Raw genomic sequence first — 18,645 nt, 5'->3', positions numbered from 1 at the left:
TGGGGAGTGTAAGACAGCAGTGTTTCTTGCAATACATTGACATTCCCTCTGAAGAAATGAAAACCCGTTTTCAACTGGTATTTGCACGCTAACACACGTCCCTAAAAGAATCAATTCTCAGCCAAGCAAGGGAGTCTAATAACAAGCAACTTCATCTGCTCTGCTCCCTCCAACCCCCGCATGCAAAGCTCTGCCTGGCGTGTACTCCTGGTGTGTCAAGCATTGACAGAGAATGTTTTTGAAAAGGCTGCAATTGAAAGAGTTGACCTTAGAAAATAGAAGGAAGTGTGTTAGGTGAAGTAGTTGAAGTTAGAAATAAGAGAGGAGGCATGTTAGGTGGGTGAAGAAATTGAAGTCATGAGACTCTTTGCTGTAAGAAGCAAGACAGCTCACCCTTTCATGACCTGAGGCTTTTGAGCAAATGTGCAATTTAGACTGGTGAAGCCATTGGTGATCCTCATGACATCTCAGAAAAGAGACCAAGGAGAGAAGACTGGTGTCTCCATTACAGACTGAAATCTTGACGTGGGTCCTCTGTGGAAGTCACATGCTTGCAAGCACTTAGTAGCATTTATAAAAAGAGAGTCATGGACCCTCTAAGACCATGAGCCCTGCAGCCTTCCACAGCAGAACACGGAAGTGCCTCAGAACAGCCAAGGGATGAAACTGCCTGAGAAATGGAAGGGACAGACAGACATTTGCTTGCCTGGTTGAACTAGGCAAGAATATCAATGTAGAAACAGAGATATAGAACAAGATTATATGAAGAGGCTACTGGGCAAGGGTCTAAAATGCTTACGGACCTTCAATACCATCTGCACCGTGCGTGTGAATCATGCCTAATAAGCTTCTCTCTGCCCATTCCCACTCCTTCAAAAAAATAACTACTATAATATTTGGTTGTATCAGGAAAGCAAAACACTGATATTGCAGAAGGTGAACCAGAAGCATCTGATACAGTATAGAATGCCCCCCCCCATCAATGTTTATTTCTGATCCCTGCATCTTCAAAGACACAGAGAAAAGGCACTGATGTCCAGGGCAGATCCTCCAAGATCCAGAACCTTGGACAATGGCAGAGAAAGGGTCACAAGATGAGCATGCCTTACACAGCGGGCTGGAGCTGCGTCATAGGGAGTTTCTCAGGGATGGTCTGTTTATCTAGAACCTGACATTGTAGAGTGTGATGCCCAACATTCAACATGACAGAGCTGGCCTGACTTCAAAGAATCAACCAAACTGAAGATTCTACAGTTCATCTGTTTGTTGCTCTTTGTCTCGGGAAATGACCCATCACCTATTTTGATCCTGAAGATCTTCCAATTTCATTTCCACTTTGTTCTTGCCCAAGGGCTTCCCAATCAATTATACTTGTTAAGCTTTGAATCCTGGTGAAGGTCTGTGAGGTAGGGCTTCCATAGTTACATTTTATCATAGCCACATGGACAGATAGCATTTGAAGGATATCTCTTATTCTGGGGTTTGATACCTGAATTTTATGTCAACATGCCACTTTGTAATGAGCTCACCGTGTGAGTGGACCTCCAACTACTGCCAGCCTCACCTGCTGCCATCTGCCTGTGTGTGAACTGGCAGCTCTGCAGCTGTACCTGTAGTCACAGGAATGCCCACGTGCTCTATGCAGCATCAAAGCACATTGATAACCACATTGCCTATATCCTATAGTGTTACTGCACCGCTGTTGCCTTTGGATGCATCACAGGTGCATAGAGCAGAGCTGTAACTATAGCAACTTGTCACTCAAAGTGCTATCTTAACCATCTAACTTCTGTATCTGTGACACTGGACATTGAACATTGGGCCTCACACACACTTGGTAAATCTTTATCACCGGGCTTCACATCCTGGTCCCTTTTTATCTTGTCTTGATCTATGGTTCCATTAGGGTTGCCTAGAGTTGAGTATTAAGTTTGTGACACACAACATCTCTCTTCATGGAAAACCATTCACTTTAGCCAATCCCTATGTCTCCATGTCTATGATGTGTTGAGCTCTGTTCTACCTTGTCCTGAGGACACTCAGGAAACTGTATTTAGCTTGATCCCCAACCTCTGTCCACCCTCCTCCCCATGACTTATGGATACATTGCCATCACTGGGTCAGATCTCAGCACAGGTCATGTGTAGCATCTCTCCAGAATGTTGGCCTTTTATATGTCTGACAGTTATTTCCAAGTACAGGTATAGGCTTTCCACAGGAGCATGTCCAGTCCCACAGTCCTCTCTTCCCACTCATTTTTTTTCATCTCCACATAGGGATGCCAATACCTGATCCAATGGATCAGAAATATACCCTGAAATATATCCTTAAGATCCTGCTAAGGTCAGGATATATCCTTAACTATAAGGTTCTTTATGAATAATACAGTGTCCTACCTGTGTGAGTTACATTTTCAAAGAGAAGTAGTCAAGAGCTGGCTTCATGGTAATTTTTTATACCCAGTTAATTCCCAGATCTGCAGTTCAGCCACAGTTGAATAACTTCAGAGAACTGGAATCATCTCAGCATTCAGTTAAATAGAATAAAATTTAGTTTGTGATTTCTGCTAAAACGTATTGTTAGAATTAGGCGCATTCTTTTTGCCCCAGGCTGTTTAGCAATAGGTGCTGGAAACAGTAAAATGGCTGATGTGGTTAGAGCACAGCAGACATTGTGGGTGTTTTAATTTGAGGCTATCACTGTTTACATATCCTAGTTATTGGCTAACCATGGTTAAGTGACTTGCTAAGAACTTGCCCCAGAAGTTAAGGAATGATGATCAACTAACAAAACAACAGTGATAATTGGTAAGATGGAAGAAAGCTGAACTCGTGTTCTTAGAATATATATATACATATATATATATATATATATGTATGTATATATAGTTATATAATTATATAATTCTAACTTTAAAAGGCATTCCTGTTTATTTAAGTGTCAGGCATTGTGCCAAGCACAGAGAGTAGAGATTTCTGATATTCAGTTTATGTTTTGGGGTTACTGGAGGAACAGCATAAATGTATGCACATTCAAACACAGCATAGTAAGCTACAGCATCAGGAAGTGATAACTGCTGTAAAGACAGAGGAAGGGGTCATTTTCCTTCTTCATGGTAGTAAACTACAGAAGACATGATGCTTGCCATCTTCACTGGGTCTGATGTCCGCTCCACTCCAGTCAGGTTGAGTTCATCCATCTAAGCGCTAAGACTGCTTTTCATCATGCTGAGCTTGCTCACTTGAAGTCCACGCTGGCTCTGAACAACCCCCAAGACCCTCCCCCCATCCTATGTTTTATCTCTAGCTCACCAGTCTCCATACACTCATGCAAGTAGAATCCTGAAGAATTTGCCCTTTTCCTAAGTCTTATCCAGTTATCAAAGTACCCATCTCCAGCCACCCTGACACGGGGTTTGTGCCTTTCAGTTGGCCTGATCATTATGGTTTTTATGGCTTTTTCCCCCCTCCTGTAGGATTTTTTTTTTAAATAAACGATTCCCAAGTTGTTAAGTATTGACTTTGGCTTTTAATCAAGTTAATAGTTCTCAGTAAACCTCCATGACTTAGACAAATATCACTAAGTCAAGCGCGAAGTGCTGTCTGAGAGGAGTTGAAACACAGACAAGAATGCTGGAAGTACTGAGGTAACAAGAAAGACGCTCCTGCAGCTGGGCTCCTCACAGAGAGTTCGCAAGAGGCGAGTATTCCTTATCTTATAAATCTGTTACTTCATACCAGTAAAGGGGAGTTTTTATGCTCCCTTGCATTGATATATGTGACAGGATTTTCCCTGTCCAATCATACTCAAATATTAGCAGCAGGAGGCCCGTGATTGGACAGAGAAAAGGGAGGTGGAGCTAAGAGTTGCAGAGACAAAGAGTGCCTAGGGAGAGAGGGGAAGGCAAAGATGGAGGAGGACGGACAGGAAGAAGAACCTGACCCAGCGTGGCTTTAGGTAGCCATAGGTAGTTATGATATCATAAGGTTAGAATAATTGGGATAAAGCTTTTTCCATTATCAATTGGTTCTGACATTATTGTTTGGCATCTTGTAAATTGAGAATTTATTGATACATAAATCTGATGCCTTAGTTATAAGCTTGTAGAGTTTTGTTTCTACCAGGTAAATGGGTGTTGTGGTGATTGATGGTCAGGTGGACAGTCATTGCGTGGAGCTGGCATGGCAATGATCCATCAAGGGACTCAGGAGCTCCAGCCCAGAAAGATCACCGAGTTGAGATCACCCGGCTGGAGCCATGTGGTCCACCGGTTGCTGGTCGGTAGAGCAGGAAGCCTGCCAGTTGTTTATTTAATATTTCCCGTGACTGATACATACATATGGTTTTTTTTCTTTTATAGACTTTGCTCAAGTGTTTATATAATTGCAGTGGGAACTTTTAACTCATTACCTTGAAAATTCGTTCCTTCTGTAAAATAGTGCTGCATAGCTTAACTACATACATATTGGTCAATTACACAAAGCATTAAGCAGGTTGACTCTTGGCAGTCTTTGGCCTTGGCCTGCGGGAAGCTAGTACATAGCCTATGGTGCTGGGCAGTTTAGCCCCTCCCCTGCTGCTATACCTGAATACCTATATTTGTATAGTTGTTTTGTGTCCTTGACATGACTTCTAAGGAACAAACCACAAGCAAGTGGGCAGAGTCCCTTCAGGGTAGGGCTCAGCATTCAAACACTCCAACTTCTTGCCTTTACTCCAACTTCAGATCTCAGTGGCTTGTTTAATGGTCCATCAATGTACCTCCTGTGGTGGCACAGTCTCCCATACTAAGTCTCAAAATGTCATGAGGTTTGGTAATGCTAGTTTTGAATACAGCTTCCTGTGTTTTCCCGACACTGGAGTGACAATGTGAATATAAACAATGGGGATTGCATAATGGAAACTAGCAGGATTGGGTTTGGCAGGGCCGTGTTAGCAAAACCCAAGCTTCACTTCGCTAAGATTCTTCTCACAGCCTTTCTATTTGCATCTGCTCATCGTCCTTAGTCCTTCCAGGGGGGAGAAAAACTGATCTTCAGTTAAGCCCCTAAAAGAATAGATTTGTTTCCCCTTAAATGAAGAATAGCTGGATTGTTTGTCTATGATCAGTTGTCACTCCCATTATAGTGTATACTGGGCCCTGCACTTCTGACCTCTAGAATGTGAGGGCAGGTAATAGCTGGTTTAATTATGGCTGTTATACAGGACAGACAGAGGCCAATGACCTAATTGAACAGAAAATAATTTATTTTTAACTTAAGTTTATTTGCCAGGGGGAAAAAATTAAAGGTGTTCTAATTCTTAAATGGCTCTGCCAAAGGGCAACATATTTTTTAATGCATTTGTAACACATTAAACCATTAAGAAGCTTTTAAAATAATCAACATTAAAAGAGCATTAGAAGGAACATCTCTATTAGAGTGCAGATGTAAACCCTCTTTGCTTTAGATGCCATCCCACTGTCTATGCAGGTCAGGACAAGAATCACTATGTGATGCTTGGGTGGGCCAGAGCTTTCATTATAGTTGTTCCTGCCACCAACCACTTACAACAAACTACTTCAATAATTTGGTGTTTTCTTGAACAATGTCCGTGCAGAAATGGGGTGGGGCAACCTTGGAAATCCTTAGGAGAGCTTTGGGTGTTCCTTGAACAAGTGTAGACTGACAGGTGGTCATTCTTAGAGTTATGTTGACTCTCAAAAGGTCAGGTCAGTTCTCTGTAGGGTCTATAGACCCCTTGCCTATGCAAATAAGCACAATACACCACTGCTAAGCTTCCTCTGTGCTGGCCTTGAAGCCTTGGAAGACTGATCCTTGTGTAGCTTAGAATAAACTGAGGGGGTAGAGTAGGTAACCTGGGATGGAGCCCTGCTGTTTCTGCGATGGGTGGTCACACTGGAGAAAATCACAGAACACTTTCAGGCTGTACTTGATATGTCCGTCAATGGGAGCTTCTTGTCTAGATGTCTTGTGGTGGATAAGTTCTCACAGCCTCGTGAGAAATCAACATTGTAAGTCTTCCTTCAAGAGGAACAAAACAGTGTGGTGACTGTGGCCTTAAGATTAGTAGGACGTTTAAGAGTAGTTCTATTTTCTGCAGTAATGTTTTCTAGAAAAAGAAGACATAATATAGTCTGAATGTCAGTCAGCTTTTGGTCCCTGTGATATTGCTGCAATCATCAACTTTAGGCAGGAACGGTTAATTTAGGCTCTTGATTTTTGAAGACTCAGGCTGCGGTTGGTTGGCCTTTGATTTCAGACCTACAGCATCATGATGTATGGTCTAGAGAGTGATGTAATAGCGTTGTTTTCAGTTTCAAATGAGTGACTTTATGAAGCCTGTAACAAGCAAAGATTAAAGAACCAGTAACAGGCTGGAGAGATGGCTCAGTGGTTAAGAGCACTGGCTACTCTTCCAGAGGTCCTGAGTTCAATTCCCAGCAACCACATGATGGCTCACAACCATCTGCAATGGAGTCTGATGTCCTCTTCTGGTGTCTGAAGAGAACTACAGTGTACTCACATACATTAAGTAAGTAAGTAAGTAAGTAAGTAAATAAATAAATAAATAAACAATGACAAGGGGAAGGTTGATAGAAACAGATGATGAATGTACAACATTATCAAGTCAGAGAGTGTCATTAGTCATGCTAAAATTGTGACTGGTGAGTCTGGCCATCAGAGTGCCAGCCTGACTTTGTAGCTATGGGCCTGGCCATCAGAGAGACTCAACATCATGCTGACTTGTGACTGTGAGCCTGGCCATCAGAAGCCTCTGGTTCTCTGTTCCCATGGTGTGCATTTTTAATCTCACAGGACGAAAACAGTAATCTCTGTTGGAAATGTGTTAGCCTCTAGCTCTTTTCAGTGATGTAGTGTTTTAAAAGCCCTTAGCTGTTTGCTGTTTTGCCGTCCCCCTGTCACAGACATAGGGGGCCGGCTTGGTTCAGGACCAGGAGTTTTGAGGACACTTGAAAGCAGCATGTTGGAGTCTGGGACAAGAGAGCCCTCTTTATCTCAGAATTCACTTTCAACAAGACTCAACAGCACACAATGGCTTACTAGCATATTTCATACCAGAGAAGATGATACAGGTGCCTCATGGCAGCTGTGTAGCCCACAATGGATGTGTGAGTGCAAGGTTCCACTGACCCCTCAGCAATGCCTTGGACTAGGGACCTAACCTTGAGCACATGGACCACGATTTTAGATCTAAACTATAATGATGTCCTTGAGATAGTTTTTGCCTTTGAGACTCTAGGCCATCTAAATCACTCCTCAATTATCTGGACATTTAGCAAGAAAAGGATAGATAGCAAAATGGTTCATTTCTAGATTAGAGCAAATGCTTTGGGTGTTCATAAGAGTTTCATTGTGTTGGGCTTCCACATATAACCAATTTTGCTGTGTTTTTGGTGGCACTTGGAACATATTCACCATTAAGAGTGATCACAGAGGCTTTGATTCTGCCACTGCCTTTGTGAACATCTAAAAGAGACAGTATTCTGCTGGGGGCTGTCATTTGACTTGGGGTTGTCTTGACATGAGTGCTGCTTTTGACTTAACAGCTGAAATTCTCAAATAATTATTTCACCATTCTTAAACCTGTTTCCTGTTAACTTCTAGTTCACCTTGTACCAATACTAAGTGCTTCTGTCAAGAGTTGGACAATTACTTGCTGAAGCCTCGAAAGTGCTTGGTAGTGTAACCTGGTACCCTAGTGTGTCCTGTGTAGACCCGGCCCAAACATTCATCCATAAATAAAAGTGGGCCGTGCTATGACTGAAGTCATGTGCTGCTCTGCTAAAGTCTTTTAAGACTAAAAAAACTGAATGATGGGGTTTGGTGGACATGCATACACTGAACTGCAGTGTGCTTTAATGGAAATAATGCATAAATGGATGTCCTCGAGCAAAATCCAAGAAATGATCACATGTTCCCTGGAATCTGGGATAGCATGCTGTTTGTATAATTTCATTTTGTATCAGGCTAGAAAACAGCTTACAGACTCTGAAGTGGGCCGTGTAAACACTTTATTTATGCATGTGATACCACAGTTCTGTGCCAATGAACTTACTTCAGCTATGGATACATGGTAACAGTACAGTTATTGGAACAACAGTCTTATTAGCTCTGTTAGCTTTGCATTTTTAATACCTTAGCAACTACTGTAACCACACAAAGTCAAATAATGATAGGGCCCTTTTGCTCACTTATGCATGGGCCTCTGGAAGGTAGGGATCCCTTGTTGTGTGGGGTTAGAGACTTGGTCTTCACTGCTAGGGGTACTGGAAAGTGGAGCACAGAGTAAAATCCTCTCACAATGAGAGCTGCTTCTCATCTCGGCTCCCAGTGATGGTTAATCTTCATTGACAACTTGACTGGATTTAGACTCTCCTAAGAGATATACTTGCATATGGCTATGGAGACATTCCCCAACAGGGTTAATAAGGAGGACAGACCCATTCTACATGTGAGTTGCTGCATCCCAGGAGCTGAAGGCCCAGACTGGAGAAAAAGGGAAAAGAGAAAGCTAGACACACATGAATATTCCCTGTTCTCTATTTCCTGTTCTGCTGGGGTATAAACAAGCATTCTTATGCTCCTGCAGCCATAGCTGTGGCAAATCTGCCTGCCTGCTGTGATTCCCTGGACTGTTGGGCTGGGCTCAACTCTCAAACATCAGCTAGAACAAATCTCCCTGACGTTACTTCTTGCCATGTATTTGGTCAAAGAGAGGGCCAGAGCCACGAATACTTTCCTTTATTGTATGTCATTAGTCTAAGACCAAAAGAGGTCATCTCAGGGTATCTTTGTGTCATAAGAGTATTTAGGAAAAGTTCACTCCTACTTAACATTCCGGTGTCACAGGAGTCATGGATGTTTAGGTGCTGTGCCTGGAATAGCAGGTGCCATGGAGCCGAAGCCAATGCCCTGGCAGATGGCGTTTGTTCTTCAGCTCCTCTGCCTTGCGTGCTCTGTCCATGCTTCTGTGGCTCACCACGTAAACCAGCTCCCGGGGTATGACGTCTTCTCATTGAGGTGGATGGGCACCCTTTACACAGAGTTCTGCAGCATTTGGTCGGCTAGAGTTTCCTCCACTCCATCTGTAAGGATAATTCTGCTGGTCTTTTCCACTACTAAGTAAACAAACAAAGCAACAACAACAACAACAACAAAGCAAGATAGGCAGGAGCTGGAGTTTTCACAACAGACGAAAGTCCAATGACCTGTCAGGAGTGTTAGTTTGTGAAGGCGACCGTGCTCCTTTGTCTGTTAAGCCTGATGACCCATCAGCGTCAAACATGTTAGTTCCTGAAGGGTGACTGTGCTCCTCTGTCTGTGTCATGATATTTACAAACTAATCTTAAGGATATAAAGAACAGATGATTATGGTACCTGCTAGGTTAAGTCGGAAGTGAATAGGAAGATTTAAAAATGAATAATACATATAAATGAAATTAAATCTGCAAATGCAAGAAATTTTATGAGAAAGTGTGGTTGTGCCTGTTGTTCAAGCAAGAAGGGTAATAGAACTATTTGATCAAAACTGCTGACCTTGCAGCCTTGTCTAGTACTATTTTTAATGAGCAACATGGGTCATATTACTATGTATTTCTGTTGACCAAATGGCAGTATTTCTTTCTCACAGATGTAGACAAATGACTGGAGACAACTGTTTACATTTGCCCTTGAAAATCCTTTGTAGCATTAAGTATGATTGGAATAGACACAGTCCGGAAAAAAAAAAAAAAAAAAAAAAAAAAAACCTTCCTGTTGTATATTATACATGGCCAGTCCATTATCTTTTGGCTGGGCTATATTGTTTGTTCCTAATGTAGATGATGAAGTTATTATGAATAAACTTTTATTTATAATTGTCTATATGTCATCAAAGGTTTCCTTTAATTACAAAAGTCATGGTTGTAAAAAAAGAAAAATGCACTCTAAACATTTTGGTAGTTACAAAAGCCATATTTACACAGATTTAACTCATTTTTATCCCATTAGTATTCTGTTTAACTGAATTTAAAAGTCTCCGAACACTTCATTCCTTTCACCTTTTTTCCCTTGATAGTTGCTGTTGTTTAATGTTAAAAGAAATATTTCCATAGATATCTATAAGTATACCTTACATTATTTTTATTTCAATAGGTTATAGTGCAAATATCAAGTTGATAGGCCGGCAATACGCACACTTAAGACTTTAGAAGCTCTCAGACTAAAGTCTTAAGGGTGTGTATTGCAGGCCTAGCAATGCCAGAAGCTTTTATTAAGTTCTGCTCCACCGGCAAGGTGTGAAACTGTTGGTTTCTCAGCATGCTTTACAGCATTGATTCTTTTTTATTAAAAATATTATTATTTTTATTATTATTATTGTGTGTGCACACATGTATGTATATATCATATATGTGTGCGCACATATGTATGTGTATATCATGTATGTGTGTATGTGTACACGTGCACACATGTATGTGTATATCATGTATGTGTGTGTGCCACAGTGCATGACTGGGTCAGAGGATTACTTTTTGGAGTTAGTTCTCCCCGCCATATGTAGGTTCCAGGAATCAAACACATGGCCAGGCTTCTGTTGTAGGTGCCTTTGTCCACTGAAGCACCTTCAGGCTGAGCATTGATTCTTCATGGACTTCAGAGCATTTTTTTTATCCAATCATTGATTTTAAAATTTGGGATGTAGAGGCAGGTGGATCTCTGAGACTGAGGCCAGCTTGGTCACCAGAGTGAATTCCAAGACAGCCAGGACTACACAGAGAAGCCCAGTGTTGAAAAATAAAATAATTGGCATTTCACTTTTTCCATCTATGGGTTGTAACCTGTTACTTTTCATATTTTACAGTAATTTGTTATTTGTGCTATTTTCTAAGCATGCTGCTTCACCAAGCTCTGCAGATTGTACACATCTGTCATAAACTCTGAATTACCAGTAATACCCGTGCATTAAGGAAAGAAAACATAGGCCCTGTGGAGTTGTTTACCCAAGAGCAAATCCAGATTTGAATTCCCTACTTTATATTCCCTCTATCTCCACTCCTTTGTCTTCTGTATGAGTCTGTATCTGTGCCAATCTGAGGGCTGTCCTGTGAATCTGTGCCAATCTGAGGGCTGTCCCATGAATCTGTCTGTACCTATGTCTGTATCAGTCCCTATGTGTATCTATCTGGGTTTGTCTCTGTGTGTCTTTGTGTCTGTCCCTAATAAAGGACCTCACCTCACTCTGTCTTTATTGAACTGCCCAGAAAGCATCACAGGAGAAATCCTTAACAGAGTTTTACAAGGGATTAAGTCACTAACTCAACCTGACTCCAACTGACCCAGACAAGAAACATCATTGTTTATCAACCAATATTCACAATTGGCTGCTTTTAACCTTTATGGTAGATTTTTAGGAAATTGCTTTCAATTTCCGCTTTTGCCGCTTTCAGCAAATGATACACATGCATTGTCTGGGTCAGGGGTGTGGAAGAACACATAATTTAAGATTACAGCTATGCATTAGTTTAGTTTGTAAAAGTTGATTGCATGGGACTTCCAAGGCAAATAAGGTTGATTGTTACATTGTCTTCTTAAAGGCAGACTAAACAAACAGGCAGAGTCCACAGTAGGATGGCAGTCTTCAGTGTTAAGTGACCTCAAGGTGTGTTATTAACTCTGACAGTGGGGACTAGCAAAATTTCCAGCCGTAGAATGCGAGAGCCATTTTCAGACTAGTGTCTCTTCTCTCCTGGCCGCTTGTATTTTACTTCATTTGTGTCTTGTTACAACAGAAAGATCCACACATCATACACTTAAATATCCCAGTCATAAAATTTAGGGGTCACCCAAATAGGTCGATATGTCAGTAAACATTCATTGAAATCTAAACCATGCTAGTAAATATTAATTCATTTTGGCTGCATAACCAGAGAGCCAACTATGCCTGCTATTGGAATTGCCAAATTTTAAAATTTGTAATAGGTTTTTTACTTTCTACTCTTAGAAATTTCATTAGACATTTTTAGTTAAGTATCACATCTAACATATTAAATCATATAATGCTTAATTAAATATATTAAGTATGTTATAATTAACATGTAATGAAATTATTGTCAGGACTATGGGGTTGAGGGAACTTGTTGGGGAGGTCGCTTTCTTACATTCAGGGAGAATCCTCTCTTTTCCCTTTGGACACTGTGGGAGCACTGGGGTCGGGTCCCCAACTCCAACACTCTCTCTGTAACAAAAGTCTTGACAGAAACAGGGAAGCTGAAGTTTGGTTTATCACGATTTCAGTGAACACTGTTGGGGAAGATATGGTGATGGACAGGAAGCATAACTGATTAGAAGGGAATTTTGCAAAGAATCTGGGTGTTTGAGCCAAAATTAATAATAACTTAGTTCAAATGTTTTAATCGGCAAGGAAGGTACTAATGGAGTTTGGTTTATTTAGGGACCCAAATGTGTGATGAGTTATGAATTTCCACCGGCTTCCCACCATGAACAGGGCTGGTTCTCTTCACGGTGGTGAGATTCCCTCAGGAGCAGCCAGGATCAGAAGATTTGTTCATATTTAGCAGAGAGAACTAAAGAAGACTTTCCTGAGTATAGAATAAAACTCTTTTTTTCAGTCATATAGGCCCTTTAAAGACCAACAGTAATAATAACCATAAGTGTTTGATATTAATGCTTGAGACCAGATCAGAATGGCTTCCCTTTCTGGAAAGGCTCAGGACAAATTCATAAACTGCAGGCTGATGCTGCTGTTGCTGGCTGAGAAGCCTTGATGTGGGTCTTGAGCTCACGTTTATGGACCACATATTCCAGAATGCAGAATACACAGAATGAGCCACCTCACGCGTGCAACAGCCTATGATAAGAACACTCATTTGTTGCCAGGAGGAAGATAAAAAGGTACAGCCATTGTCAGGGTGAGCTGTTCTTCCCATACATATCCACAAGTATTTTGTGTAGTATTTACCTACAGGACCTGAGCAATCACATCCACGTAACAACCTGTATATGGATATTTCTAGCAGGTTTTTTTTTTTTTATTACTGGCCAAATTTAGAAGCAAGAAAGTGTCTCAGTAGGTAAATGGATAAAGAGACTGTGGTCTGTTCAGACAGGGCAACAGTACTTCAAAGGAAATGAGCCACCAGGCTGTGGAGACAGGAAACTTAGATACCATGACTACAGGAAAGAGGCTCATTTGAAAATTCCAGGATTCCTGGTTCTGATGCAGTGATGTTATGGAAAAGAGGAACCAGTACAAATTGATGTGGTAGCCAGGAACTAGGGGATAACGAAGGAAAGAAGGAGGTATTCAGGGCAGTCAGAGATTCCATGTAAACCGAGCACATAGCAAGCAGGCCTGCCCTCTTCTAGAATCATCTGGGCTGGCATATCACAGAAGAGCTTGATACATTCTACTTATGTGGATTTCTCAGGGATGCTCCTCTGGGTGTTTCTGGCAAGGAGAACATACAGGAGCATGAAACCTGTTACCCTTGCTGTATTGTCAGGATTGAAAACTGTATCTCTGATGCAGGCCTGGGATTCATGGTGGCTAACATCTTGGACCCCTCACAGTTTTAGGCAGAATACACTTCAAAGACAAACCTATGGGTTTGTGTCTGCATTTACCGAGCATAGATTTTTTGCCACATAACCTAGACAGGCATTCAGCTCACGGCCCCCATGCCTTAGTCTCCAGAGTCCTGGGGTTACAGACATGCACTATCACAACCAGCTAAACTGGGGGACTTTATAGCTTATTCTGATGCATACATTCTGATAACGGGGAAGTGAGAGTCTGGGTAACTGAGGTGACTTGGCGAATTGCACCGCAGTCTGCACTGGTGTGCAGCGTGTCCTTCTGTAGAGACCTCTTGTCTTCTGACTATACCAGTGGTCTCCACCTCCCTAATGGTGTAACCCTATAATATATTTCTTCATGTTATAATAATTACCATAAATATTACCATAAAATAATATCACTGCTACTTCATGACTGTAATTTTGCTACTGTTACAAACCATAGCATAAATATTTTTGGAGATATATGCTTACCAAGGGGGCTGCAGGACCCACAGATTGAGAATTGCCCTTGACACACTTGGCCTGTTGCCACATTGTGAGGGAAAGCCTATAGCCCTGATTCGGAACTGATTTGGGAGCAAGGCTAAAAAAAAAAATCATCTCTTATGTCAAGCCAAACCCAGATAAAATCCACAGAAACCAAGTGGGGTTATTAGTTGTACAGAACTTAGAGCTATCACCGGATGGGGCCATTCAACACGATGGGGTATTTTATCTGCCAGGGCCATTCACAGTATCTGTCCTGAGAGGTGGCTGGAAGGTTATAACTGTCTCTGATGTTTCCATTTGTTTGATTGTTGCTATGTCCTTTGAGGACCATTTATTTTAAACGGTGAAGTGCGGCTTGGCTTGACTGCTGGCTCAAAGGCTTCACAGCCTTAGCAGGGTGGTCAGTTTGCTGGCCTCTGTGGTTGAACTCCCTCCTGTCACCCCTTCCTGCACTCGGGAGGGTATATCTTGCAATGCTTGACATACTGGCATAGGTGGTTTTCTTTACTAGAAGCAACTCACTATAGCGCCGTGAGCCTGCCGCTCTTGATCTGTACTCCATCAATACTTTATGCACCTGACTCTCGTGACATATGGGTAGACCATAGCTTCTGTTATTAAAAGGTTTGTGTTGCAGTATTATGCTTGGGATATCTAGTGTCATAAAGGCTCTGTGGATGCAAGGCAGAGTATTTTTCATGTAAACTCTAACACAGTTCCAAGATTCATTTTTGAAAACACAGAAACATTTTCCATACCCAGAAATTCCCTCCAGCACCTTTGGATAAACAATATTTCACTCTGGAAAGCTGGACCAGATGGTATCGGGGCAGATAACAGTACCATCTCTTTCCAAATCAGGCATCAACAGTTCCCAGAAGTTAGGTGACCCTCAACGATTACCCCCAAACTCAAGATTCCATTCCTAATGCGCCTGATGCCAGATTGGGTTTGTTTTTGTTTTTTTTTTCCACTGCCACAAAGGAACTAAACATCTTTGACACAAATATGTAAAGTCTTTGGAAGACTTGCCATGGAGATTAATAATCAAAGAGTTTTGACTCAATGATCTGTCCCTGAGTAGGAGGCCCCAGGATCCTGTGAGCCAGGTGTACACAATGTCTTCTTTCAGGAATCCTAGCCTGCTAAGGGGTGGGGGCAGGGAGGGGAAGATGTGCCTTACAAGCGCAAGTTCTTCCAGAGTCTGAAATTCGTTTCTAGAAACTTCAACCCATTGTCCCTGACAGGATCAAACTCTCAGAATCCTGTAGCAAAGTAAACCTTCATTTCAAAATTAGACTTTGAAGTTGGAAGATAAAAGGAGAGCTGTCGAAGGCCCAGTGCTCAGATAGATAGACTAAAAACATTTTTTTTTTTTAAAAAAAGAAGTCTGGAGAGCTTAACAGAATTCAAAATGAATGTGAATAACAGATCCCCTACTGCTGAAGTCCTCAGACCGTGGAGCCTGGTTTAAAGCTGCTTAGCTTTGCCCAACACACACCAGAATCAAAGCCTTCTGGAGGGTTTTGAAATGTGTTTCATTTTCCCGGGAAAGAGAAAAAGCAGGTCCCATACTTTTATGTCCCTGGTCACCTAGGAATATTTTCTAGCCTATGGTTCCAGTCTACTCTTTGAGTGACACAATAGGCCTTATTCAAATCTACGATTGCCAGCAGTCACTCAGATAGCGCACGCAGTCCCTATTGGTGCCAGAAAGGACGCTTGTGTCCGCATCCTCAGAAGCAGTCAGCCTGAGTCCCCTCAGCCAAAGCCATCAGTTGGAGGTGTCTGGCTTGTTAAAGCCCAGAAGTGGTAACTGGGGCTGCGGTATCTGAGTGTCAGGGAGCAGCTGCACAAACACAGACACGTTGCAAGCAGAGGAAAGCCAAGTGAAGCAGTAGGCAGGGTCCCATACCCTGTCCTCTATGGCAGGGTACCTCACACATGCATACACGCAAGTCAAACATCAATGCATATAAATAAAAAGTCAGTTAAAAAGAAATAAAACTCGAACTGAACAGGTTGTTTAGATCAATGAAAACTTCTGTCCATAAGGATGAGAGAGCTGAATAACTACCATTCATGGGGCGAACCTTCTCAACCATCTCACAGGTCCATAGCTGTCCCCATCACCTACACCAACGGGTGACTTCCTCTTCTCTGCTGCCTTTTTAGGGTTCTTCTCCTCCCGAAGAACACATTCTTGTTCAGGGCAGCCCTGCACTCTGTGTACCCACGTAAGTGTGACCCAGAGAACGGAGGACAGCTGGGCTGCAGGAAGCTGGTGTCAGAGTTTTGCAGGCAGCAGGCATGGGCATGGTTCCTTACACTGGTCTTGTAGCTGATGGAGGCATTTGCTTGCCACTCACTGACCCAGTGTAATCTCGTGTGATTTTAGTGGAGTCACTGAATTCAGATCCTTTCAGTCTATATCTGTGTGCTCTGGGAGTGAAGAAACCATAGGCAAAGCTACTAATATGTTTGTCTATGGCCAGACCTCTGGGAGGGGCATTGTTGAAGTGTTGCCAAAATTAAAAGGGAAAACACAATCGACTTTTAAAAGCCACCTCCCCACCCATGGTTAAATTTAAGCACCATGTCTGGTGGCAAGGGGGCTGCAAGTATAAGATGGTGCAAACTAGGGGGCGCTCAGCATTTTCCACCACTGTGAGGGTGGCTTTACCAGAAAGCAGAATGAAGTCACTATTCTTTGTGACTGGAGAATGGCTGGAGACTGGGAAGGAAATGGGGGAGGAAGAGACTGGAAGGAAACAGAGCAGATCTAAGGCAATCATCAGATCATCACTAAAGCAGCACAGATGGATCTGTTTGCCAGGCTGCCCTGCTCCAGAGAAACCTAGCATCTAATTTGATTATCCTCCCGCCATGCAGCAAGCAATTTTTCCCGAAAGATAAGAACAAGTTGTATTAAGCAGATTTATTTGTTTCAAAAGTCATCTAATCTAGAGACTTCCATAAGACATCTCTAGCATCGTTTACTTTTAAACTTTTATAATGTTAGTGACTGACCCAGTCTGTTCTCTTCCGTAATTGTTCGATGCAAAGGGGTCTGCTCATGGTTTGCATAGTTCCCCGTTCCTAGCAGAAGATGAGCTGTTAATGCTGTCAGGTTTATAACTTGTGTGGTGTATGTAGGAAGCTCACGGCCTCTGGGTATTGCATAGGGATGGAACCTATTGTGAGGTAGATCTGTAACTGTGTGGGGGCTCAGAGTCTAGGGAGATCAGCAACCGAATTCTTGAGTATTTTTCTGGCAAAGTGTCGTAGATAGTAAAAGGTTTTAAAACACCACGTAGAAAGGAGATCTAATATTGGAAAGATGTTCAATAAAAAGAGAAAACTACTTTTCAGACTTAGCAACAGAATCCGCTCTACGAACATACAGTGTAAGCATTTTAGCTCAGCTACACCCCAGGTGCAGGAAGAAGGATCCCTGACTTCTTAAATCTGCTGTGGGTTTTCCTCAATTCTTTGCCCTGGTAGGTAGAGAAGGGACTGCAATTCTTGTGACTCAGCCCCTTCCTGGGACAGCTGTACTGGATGCTGCTCTTTGAGCGTTCTACATACGATCTTGTGAAACAAAGGTATGACTTGTTTTTTGAAGATTTATTTATTTTTGTTTTTATCTGTATAAGTATTTTTGCCCCATGTATGTATGATCTCCATGTTCATATGCATGCCTTGTGCTGCAGAGACCAGAAGAGAATGTCAGATCCCCTGGAACTAGAGTTACAGAGAGTTGTGATCTTCTGTATGGGTGCAAGGAACCAAACCTGGATCCTCCAGAAGAGCAGTGAGTGCTGATAACTGCTGAGCCATCTCTCCAGCCCTACAGTTTGGTTCTTGAACCACTAGCCTAAGTCATTTACTTTATTAAGCAAGGAACCAAGGGGGTGTTTCCTTGCTTGCTATTTTTGTTGTCTCAAGAAAATTGGTGATTTAGACATGGCTGGTTTTATACTGACATGCCCTGCCTTAGCCTCTTGAGTTTTGGGAATGCCTCATCCTGGGTACCAATAGATGTTCCACTGGAGCAGGCTTACCAGCAGGTGCTTCTGGGATAACGAGCTGAAGTTCTGATTTTTTCACCCCAGTGCTTTTTGAAGGTTGTGAAATCTTTCTTCTCCTTCTGTGGTTAATAAGAATCAGAAATCCAATGTCACAGCGACAGGCAGCTGTGAACATCTATGGCCTCGTCACTAGACGTTGATGGAAAGAATGGCACATTCCATGAGCACAGGGAGTATGGTCGCCCGTGAATTTGCAATCTACTGGAGAATTGGTACAGTCACAGTATAGGGGCAAGCACTTAGGATACAAGCCACTCCAAGGTATAGACAATATTACCAGAGCAGGATGGAGGATTACCAGGTGTCATGCAGGCTGGGCAGGATGGGAGGGGGGATTCCCAAGAGAAAGCCCATCTTCAGCTGGGTTTCCAGAAAGACAACAAAACCTCCTCTCAGCTGAGTGGGGGCTTGGTAGGATTCTCAGAACAGGGGTAGTGTGAAATATATGTTACGAGCATTAACCA

At 42.3% G+C, this 18,645-nt stretch overlaps 1 protein-coding gene and 1 non-coding gene across 3 annotated transcripts in view; both read left to right on the top strand.

The window, feature by feature from the left end:
- Ptprm (protein tyrosine phosphatase, receptor type, M) overlaps window positions 1-18,645 on the top strand; it is a 687,644-nt gene that overhangs the window by 318,082 nt on the left and 350,917 nt on the right. The gene's annotated exons all lie outside the window — the stretch shown is intronic.
- Mir5709 (microRNA 5709) lies at window positions 10,175-10,263 on the top strand. Its single transcript, NR_049205.1, has one exon. It is a non-coding gene; the product is annotated as a microRNA 5709 (primary transcript).

This window comes from Mus musculus, chromosome 17, assembly GCF_000001635.26.
Source record: "Mus musculus strain C57BL/6J chromosome 17, GRCm38.p6 C57BL/6J".
Lineage (NCBI taxonomy): Eukaryota > Metazoa > Chordata > Mammalia > Rodentia > Muridae > Mus > Mus musculus.
Note: the sequence above shows the minus strand (reverse complement) of the source record. Positions and strands in the feature narration are given on the sequence as shown.